This window comes from Crocodylus porosus, unplaced genomic scaffold, assembly GCF_001723895.1.
Source record: "Crocodylus porosus isolate Cpor-Errol unplaced genomic scaffold, CroPor_comp1, whole genome shotgun sequence".
In the NCBI taxonomy this organism is placed as follows: Eukaryota; Metazoa; Chordata; order Crocodylia; family Crocodylidae; genus Crocodylus; species Crocodylus porosus.
The window spans coordinates 59,411,572-59,421,255 of NW_017728943.1; positions in this window are offsets into that span (position 1 = coordinate 59,411,572).

Sequence of the window (9,684 nt, forward strand, 5' to 3'; positions counted from 1 at the left end):
CAGTGCTTCTTCCAACGCCTACCCACAGTGTTTCATACTCAGCTTTTAAAGCCTGTTTACTACTTAGCAAATCTTTACAAACTTGCCAAACAAGCAAAACTGCCAAACAGACTGACACAAATTCACCTCCCCCCCAAGGGCCTAAATGACCATATCTATAAAACTAAAGTTAGAGTGATGGGACTGTGGATAAACACATTCCTTTCATTTTTGAGTTGGAAATCTACCCACGTTTGGTTTGAATTAAAGACCCATCATACTGAAACAAATAACTAAATGGAAAGATATGGGTCCCTTTGAAGTCTGTGCAAATCAAATTTGGGTGATAATTAGCAGCAGACAATTGAAGTCTACTGTTTATTTCCACAGAAACTGACATTGTGAACTGCCTTTTGAATGGATACATGAGCAATACAAGGTGAGGTTTTTGGGGGTTTTTACTATATTAGAGGTGAATTTGGTGTAAGCCAATGTATCAGTTAAAAACATCAAATAAATTTTAAGTGAAGGGGGAGTGAAGAATGGAATATCCCTGTCCCCCCATTCCCCTCCCCACCTTTCTTCAGGGCCTTTAAACATAACATACATATAACACAATCATTTTGCTGCTTTTGCTCCATATGCTACCAAGTGCAGTGGTGCTCAGCCTATGGCCTGCAGGCCGGATCCAGACTATGGAGTCCTGTCACCTGGCCCATGGAGCTCCCCACAGGTGTGAAAATCTGGCAGTGGGGAAGCAATGGCAGCATTAACTACCGCTCCCCTGCTAACAAATTTCCGAACCAGGAAAAGCCCTATAGGCCAGATAAGGTGGACTTGCCCTGTGTGTGGAGTCTCTCTTCAGCTGGATGTAGGTATCCAGGGTTAAACCAGTGTGCAGTGGGGTTGGGCCAGTGAGCAACAGGGACAGAGTGGCAGTCGGCCATATCTAGCATGCAGGGTCAAGACAGCAAACAGTTGGATCTAGGTGCATGGGATCAAGTCAGTGCACAGGATTGGGCTGACACACAGGACCTCACCTGCAGGCCAACCGCACAGACCAGTCCTGTGCAGGATGTGGCCTGTGGACTAATCCCACCCCTCTCATCCAGCCTGTGGCATCAAAAGTTTGGGCACCACTGCCCTAGGACACCGGCACCAAAACATGGCAAGGTCTTCTGTCTTAACACCTGTTTGAAGCCTGATTTTTGACTGTCCTTACCCCTCCTTTTTTGAGCTCAGAATTAATGCAACAGAAACTCCAGTCCTTTAAGTAACTGTATAAGCAGAGCCCTTCCCTCACCTGGACTCCTGTTGGCACTGTACATGATAAAGGATAGGACTTAACTGCTGGAAGGGCTGACTGTCATCAAAAGGAACACCTGTTTTCCACTGATGTCCTTTCTGAAGCCCACCATCATGTAGTCATGGAGGGGCTCAAAAGATCTGAGAAAGATTTTTCCCTACGTATTTCACACATTTAGTAGAGTAGCTCCATGGATTTCCTTAGTGAAATCTCTTCCACTGACAGTAAAAGTACAAACCCATAGGGTTTTTTTCCTTTTCAGAAAGACATCTGGCCCCAATTTACCACTGAATTACTATAGTTTTACAATGGTGTAACTCTACTGAAGCCTATAACCTAATATGTGCAACTAAGGCCGACCAGAGGCTTATTATATTTATATCATAATAATATGTATATTATTGTAGGTTAGCTATAATAAAACATTATTTAAATATCTGGGGCCAAGTCCTCAGCCAGTGTAAATTTGCAGTGCTCCATCAACTTCAGTGAAGCTTTGCTATATCATTTGAGGATTTGGTTCCTGTTTATTAAGCATCCCAGAAGCTACTGATGGCCACTGTTTTTTTAAATGTTACTAATCTGTAAAATCACAGTGGGGGTGGGTAGAGGTGAGGCAAGCATGTGTCCCACCTTTCCATTTTGAAAAGGTGGTCACCCTAACTAAGACTTAAAAATCTAAAGAAATGAATAATCCTTAGACTATGGTAAACACTTAATGTTCCCAAAAAAATGAAGTATCAGAGATTAAATCTAAACTCCCAGGCACTGAACATCTCTCATTCAGCTACTGCTGACATCAGCTGGTCTGTCCCGGGTATCTGTTCTTCTATCTTATTTGTACTATACCATGACCTATATGAAAAGGATCCCACTTTGCACACAATGAGAGAAAATCTCTGGATTAAAGTTTCTGAAAGCTAACAACATAAAAAGATAAAGAAATGATATTATAGCTTTGTTTTACAGATAGGAAACTGAGGCACCAGGTCAAAAATTTCAGAAGTGACTGACAATTAGTGAAAGGAAAATAATCAGTCTCTGATGAAATATTTCAACTGAGTCTGACCTGCAGATAGGAAAGGACACAGACACTTCCCACCTTGAACATTTGATACGCCAAATCTAAAAGAGAAACCAAAAAACAAAACAACCCCATGTCTTGCTTTCTTTGGCAATCAGTGTAGCATAGCTGTACCTCACAAAGTATAGCCCCTCAACTCTTCAGGAAAGCAGATGTATTGTATTTGCTGCATTTGCTGCTGAAAAATTTAAAGGCCACCTCAGCAGGCAAAAGTAAACATTGGGTGCATCTACATGTGTACTTTACCGTAGAGTAGACGAATTAGCTGGCAGTAAAGCATCACTGTCCACACGTATGCTGGTATTAGGGTGCAGTAAACTAATTCACTCTACCGTAAGGTGGTACCGTTAGGGACAGTATACACACAGCAGGGTAATTTACTGTGCTGCAACACATGTAAATTGCTGACCACAGGTGTAAATTGCCCAGCCAGCCAGGGGTCTGCTCTTCCCTGGCTCAAATTACAGTAAAAGCCAAGTTGTCCGGCACCTTAGAAGCTGGCATACTCTGTTAACCGGCATGCTGGCTTGTAAGGGAAAAGTGAAACCAGAAGAAACCAGAAGTGCCCGCCGTGGCACTTCCAGTTTCACGGAGCCCCCACAGCCCAGGGCATAGCAGCCTGCGCAGGTCCCCCCTCCCTGTCCCTCAGGGCCCACGGGGCCTGTGGGAGATGCAGCAATGTGGCGGGAGGGGCAGCAATATGGCCGGAGAGGCAGCAATGTGGTGAGAGGGGTGACAGCACCACAAATGCTGTGGAACAGGCGGCGGCCTGAACAGGCAGAGATACCTGTTTGGGCTGCTCAGTTATCCAGCATATTTTGTTATCTGGCACCCTCCATTCCCCATGGGTGCCAGATAACAAAGCTTTTACTGTACTGCTGTCCCAGACACACATGTAGATGCTCTTACTCTGGCTCAAACTGCTCCAGATTTTTTGCTTTACATTAACTGCATGTGTAGATGTACCCATCAAGCCCATTTTCAGAAAGCTTATACTTATTACTGTAGGCCTAATAAAGTTGACTAAGTTTTCACTATAAATTCTACATCTTGCTTTCCACCGTCAGGGTGCAAAAATTAATCTTGCATAAAAACTATTAAAGCAAACAAGACATGCATTCCCTTCCTTACCTCCCACACCCCACCCCAAACACATATACGCTAATTTAGATCACATAGCCTCTGATATATGCCAAGAACATGTTGTTGGAGAATATTGTTTAATACTTTGAAAATACTTCCCTAATTCCACAAGCTTTAGATGTGTAGCCATAGTTTTTAATTGTCACCTCTCCCCTATGATTTATTATGTGACCCTATAGTACTACATATTTTCTTTCACAACCAGCCCTCTCAAACTTTGGTCTGTTGAACTCCTTCCTTACTACAAGTAAGAAAACAAATATACATCTGGCAAAAATGGACTGTGAATTCCACTGCCAGATGCATTTTTCATACATCATCTTTGGAATTCAGGTACCTGGATTGGAAAGTTTGGTAACAGAAAAGAGGTTTGAATTTTTTCTTAATGCTAACAGGAAAACGACTATCCAAATCATTAGTATTAATTAAAATGATGCATTTCTAGGATGTGTTCATCACTAGGTCTAAAGCAAAATAGTTAAAGGATGGACACAGCACGCTTTACATGAAATATATTTTGTGCTACAAGAAGTAAGGTTGGTGATCCAGATACCAGTCAAGGTCCCAGTGGATAGATATCCAACACACAAAATCCAGCCTCCAGGGCCAGACACAGGCATGGGTGAACCAGAAGGCCGCCCAGGGCCCAGACAGAGAGGGGGTCCAAAAACTGTATTTTTTTTCCCATTAACTAATTATTATTATGGTTATCTCTGGTGAAGGGGGGGCCAATACTAAAAGTTTGCTCAGGGCCAACAGGAGTCTAGGTATGGTGCTGCCAGCCTCACAACTAGCAAAAATTATTTCCCTTGAGAAGCTTGATCACATCACCACACCTCACAGTGTCTTTTAGCTTTAGACCACTGTTTAAGCAAGAGATTAAAAAAAAAAAAAAAAGACAAGAAAAGCCTACCCCAGGCATGGGATTTCAGATTTCTCTTAAATTCCCACTCACAGCCTGCCTTCCCCTTGCATTCGCAGCAGAACTACGTCTATAACACTGAACTAGGGAGCTTCCAAATACCCTGAGCCATGCTAAATTTCTCCTGGAAGCTTCATTCTTTGTAATATTAAACACAGATGTACTTCTGTTGTGATTTACCAGCAGATGGTGCTACAAGAGCACTGATATTGAGTGTTTTCTAGCTAGGTAGTGTACTACCCTGGGTTTCTACTTATTCTGTTCTGTGTCTCGTCATCACAACTAAACACTATGTTGCAAACATTTAAAACACAGTATTAATAAACTATGTGCAATAAGCAGTAACATAAAATCTGAAGGTGGAAACTACCCTTGCAGCAAGATATAAAACAACCCTCCAATTAGGAACTATAACAGAATCAAATAAAATTATGTAATTTCATTATGCAGCATAATTACTTCCAGTTGTATCCATCAGTACGGAAAGTGGTCCAGATCTAAAGAACAAAACTGTGGCATCCATAAATACTTCACTAATGCTGGCTCAGTGGGAGAACATTACAATCCCAGAGATTTAACAAGTAATATGACTTTATGATATACTGGCTACACGACTCACAGATAATAAAGAGAAAGTAAATAAGCAACATATCGGGCTAAATTTCTAAATCTGGTTCCAAATAATGCAGTATCAGTAAATGTGAATTAAGTTGTCAGGAATCCCAAAGATGTCTGTTGTGTGAGCAAATGAAGAATTTACTCACAAAAACAGATGTACAAGTGAACTTGGTAATACTGTCAGAGGGGGTGTTTTGAGCTATCTGAGAAGGTAGTTTTTTTTCCAGTGCTGTGTCATCTGAAAACTTAATATTAAAAAAGACATATAATTTACATAATATTGTTATAAACAAACTATTAGGAAGGATTGACCATCAAAGCCCACAGCCAAGCTAGTGTAACATGTTGACACAATGTTGTACACAAAGCTGGGTTGATATACCTTATATCTCCAATACAACTTCCTGCTTCTGTGCCTCTCTCAAGCACTATCTATTAGGGGTGTGTGAAATGGGCCCTATTCAATTTGGGTTCAGATTAGACCCAAATCAGGCACAGTGATTCAATTTGTTGATTTGGATTACTATCCCTGATTCGATTCAGCTGAATCCAAATCTGAAGATTCAATGCTGATTCAGAGAATCAGCGATTCGGCTATAGATACAGCTTTAAATATTTTTTCAACATACCTCAAGGTGGACTGGAAGTACTTGCAGTCCACTTCTGGGTCCACTGCCACCCGCGCCTTCCCCCCCCAGCTTGGCAATCAGGCACAAGGGGACCCCGGGCACCCCTCCAGATCCAGGAGACACCAGCTGCCAAGCCAGGGGGGCACAGGGGGGCCCCCCAAGCACTCCCCGGTGGACCTGGAAGTGGACCAAAACAGCTGCTGAGCACACTGGAGAGCCCCCTGGGCTCCTGTGGGATGCTCCATGCGCCCCAGCATCGCAGTACTCATGAGCCGCCTGCTAGCTAGAGGGATGTAGAAAAAACTTTTAAAGCTGTGTCTACGTCCAAATTGCCAAATCTTTCTGAATCTCTCCAAATCAATTTGGAGGGTTCTGATTCAATTCAGAGAAATTAAAGGGTCCTCTGATTCAATTTGAATTCAGAGATTAAGCCACCGAATTGGGCCAAATCTTCACTGAACTGAATCAGGGACCGAAACTTTGCACAGCCCTATTTATCTATCCCTTATGATCTGTGCATAAGTTTCAATTGCAATACAAGAAGGGTTTTGGCTTAGTGGAAATGTTTAGTGCACTAACTTACTGTATCATTTTCCTTCCCGGTTATTTACCAGACAGAATGAATAATGTACACCCAGCCATTATAGTATTATTTCATGTGGGACTGCATCTTGAGATGAGTTTTGAGGCCCCAGTTTCATCTTTGGACTTTCGTTTCAGAATGAGGCCATGATCATTATTGAAATGGCCAATGTATAAAAAAGAAAATACATACAGGCTGCATACAGACATTCAGGGAGGCTAGGGAAAAGTTAGTGTTAAAAGTAGCCATCCAATCTAAGATAAGTCAGGATGGAAGGGTTAGGGGTGGAACAGACAAGCAGGTTCAAAAGGGAATTAGAGGGTGGGGCACAGGGGGACTGGGAGGCAGGTGGGGTCCACGGGAGGAGGTTTGTAGGGTCCAGGGGGGTTTTATGGGATCAGAGGGGCTTGGGGGATAAGGGGATCTCTCCCCCAACCCCCAGGACCAGGGACTATTTTAGACCCCCAATTCCCCCCTTGACAAACAACCCTCCCCCAGTGAGCCTACTCCCCCCACCCTGACTTACTTCATCAGCTCCTGGCATCAGTGAACGCTGATAAAACTGGCACTGGGAGCAGCTTGCAGGATATAAAAATAGCCCAGTGCCAGAGAAAGGGTAGGAAAAACACAGCTCTGGGGCTGGGGCTGGGGCCAGCATCTTGGCTTTCCCAGCCCTGGGGTTGCACTGGGAACTGTGCAGAAGTTCAACTAGATAGGTCTCGCTGGACCCAGACTAAATTAGACTACTTTGGAGATGCACTTAACTTATATTGGGTCAGCCATTTATAGACCAATCTAAGTATCCTGAACTTCTGTACAATTCACACACAAATCCACCTAACTAGTACAAGGTCCATACCTGGGTGACTAAGTTACATTGGGTGGCAATGTTTATCGCAATCTAACCTCCCCCTAAATTCCCGAAATGTCTGGTATGCAACCACAATCAACAACTTCCACATACCAAATAAGGAAAACCTTTTCTTCAGCAGCGCAAATGATGTTAATCCAATGATACAATTAATAGTACCACCCACACAGATATTCAGCTGGTGTTCATCATTGTTGTGTCCAGGAGTTCTCCTGTAGCACTTCCCATCCAATGGTATTAAAGGCATTTTTAAATATCAATAAACTAAAATCCCACACATAATCCTTTAAGGAATAAAATATCATTAAAAAAACTCCTTACTGAAATAAGACTTTCCACTGATTTCAATGGATTAGGCCCTAAATCAGTTGTTCTCAATCTTTTTTAGACTCAAGGGATCCCTTTACAGAATCAGTGCACCTCTCTGAAAACGCCAGTTTAGTTTTCATTTGATTCATCCTGTGGCAGCTCTGAAAGGATCTCAAGGACCCCAATACACTTATTGAGAATCACTGCCACACATGCTGTTTTCAGAATAGCTCTCCTCCCACCTAGACTTTAATAGCTTGATTTTCAAAAGGGGTTGTAGAGATTTTTAAAAATCTGACCATATGATTTGCCTACAGTCATACAGTATTATCCCATTATAATGCTTGACATAAATCCCAGGCATACTGATTGACCACTAATCAAACTCCCCACAAGTTAATTGTTTATGATATGCCCACATTTTGAAGCTTAATTTAAAGAGACTGCTCTTCAACCACTGTAGTCATGGTTCATTGACCACATATACCAGTGTACCAAATTGCGTGCTCTTTTCTTGTAGCCACATGAAGATTTAAGTTACAGAATGGAAGGTAGAAGGAATACTATAAAAATTACAATTCCAAAAACTGATGATCTACTGACCTAAATTAAATCAGGGTATGAGGGTCAGGAGCAGCTGATGAGCCTAATAAGCAAAGATTTTTTCCCCCCCAAATGGAGAGATTTAATGTGCTTAAAATGTAAAGGACTATATGATATAGAAATATTGTGAAAACCATAGCTCCAAAAGATGTATAAGAGAATAGGCATATACTTAGCATATTATGGAGCACTTTTATCATTAGTTTAGCTACTGGATCAACCCAGCTACTAATGAATTTGACAGGTTAGTGAAAGAACTAGGTTCCATTCCCAAACCTTCAGCCTCTCTCTTCAGGTCAGCAAAAGCAGATTATGTTTTAAAAGAAAGGAGTTTGCATGGCTTAGAGCCAATCCTTAAGAGCACTTATCCAGCAAAATTTTTCTGTAATTTCTTGTGTATGGATTTATTGCACAACGACTTGGTTGTTTAGAACAAAAATTTATAGACCAAAAAACCAAAAATGTGACAGTGAATAGATCAATACACTGGAGATTAACCAATAAAATTCAAAGCTCAAAACTATTTAAAATTTGGAATCTGAATTTTTGTTTTATACATAAGCAAGAAAGAACATTTCCTAAAGATGAAAGGCAGCTTTTATGAATAAGATCTGAAAATCACTTGCATATCTCCGGTGCATCAGATTTATTCTGGCAATCAAATATGAGAGCAGAAATTGTGAAAAGGTAGCTCTCTTTCTCAAATAACTCATTCCAAACAGATATTTTCAGAAAATGTATATCCAAACCTCGTATCTGTAGGCCAAATACTACCACACAGATGATAGATGAAGTGCAGTGGAATTTCTCCCTGATTATAATGACAGGATACTTTAAAGTGAAGACAGCTGTGGAATAGCCTACATGTTAAACGTATTTGATGTCTGGGAAGATTGCTTTGCTACGTCTACAGCCAACCATTAAATATAACCATTTGTCAAGAGTTTTAGATATGCCATTCTATAAAGAGATTTAAAAAATATAACTGAGACATAACTCCACCTTCATTTCAGTAATGAATGAGTGAAGGTGAAAAAAACATTTAGAACAAAGCCTTCTTTTTTGCCTTACTGATATAAATGAGAGTAATAGAATATGTATCATGAAGTATTCTACCCTCCAGTTTCCTTTCCGGATGTATTTTAATACAGTGGAGCCTGTTCTGAGATAGAAGCACTTGCTATTTCACTAGATTACACCCCACCTGTTACACCCTCCTAAAAAACTGGCCAGCAGGGACCAGAATTTTGGACTTCCCTCATGACAGTGAGGGGCTAGTCATGCTCTCTCTTACGCCTCTTTCTACCCCAGTGATTCTCAGCCAGGGTGCCATGGGACCCTGGGGTGTCTTGAGATCCTTTCAAGGGTGCCATGGGGTGCCACCCAACATTAGCACTTTTAGGTGTGCAAATATAATTCGCAAAACTAAACCAGAGATCTCAAAGACAACTCTATAGTGTTACAATTGCTCTGATCTGCCATGGTCTTGGAATTCTTTGCAACAGAAGTTTGCAGATGACACTAAGCTATGGGGCGAAGTGGACACGCCGGAGGGCAGGGAGCAGCTGCAAGCAGACCTGGACAGGTTAGACAAGTGGGCAGAAAACAACAGAATGCAGTTCAACAAGGAGAAATGC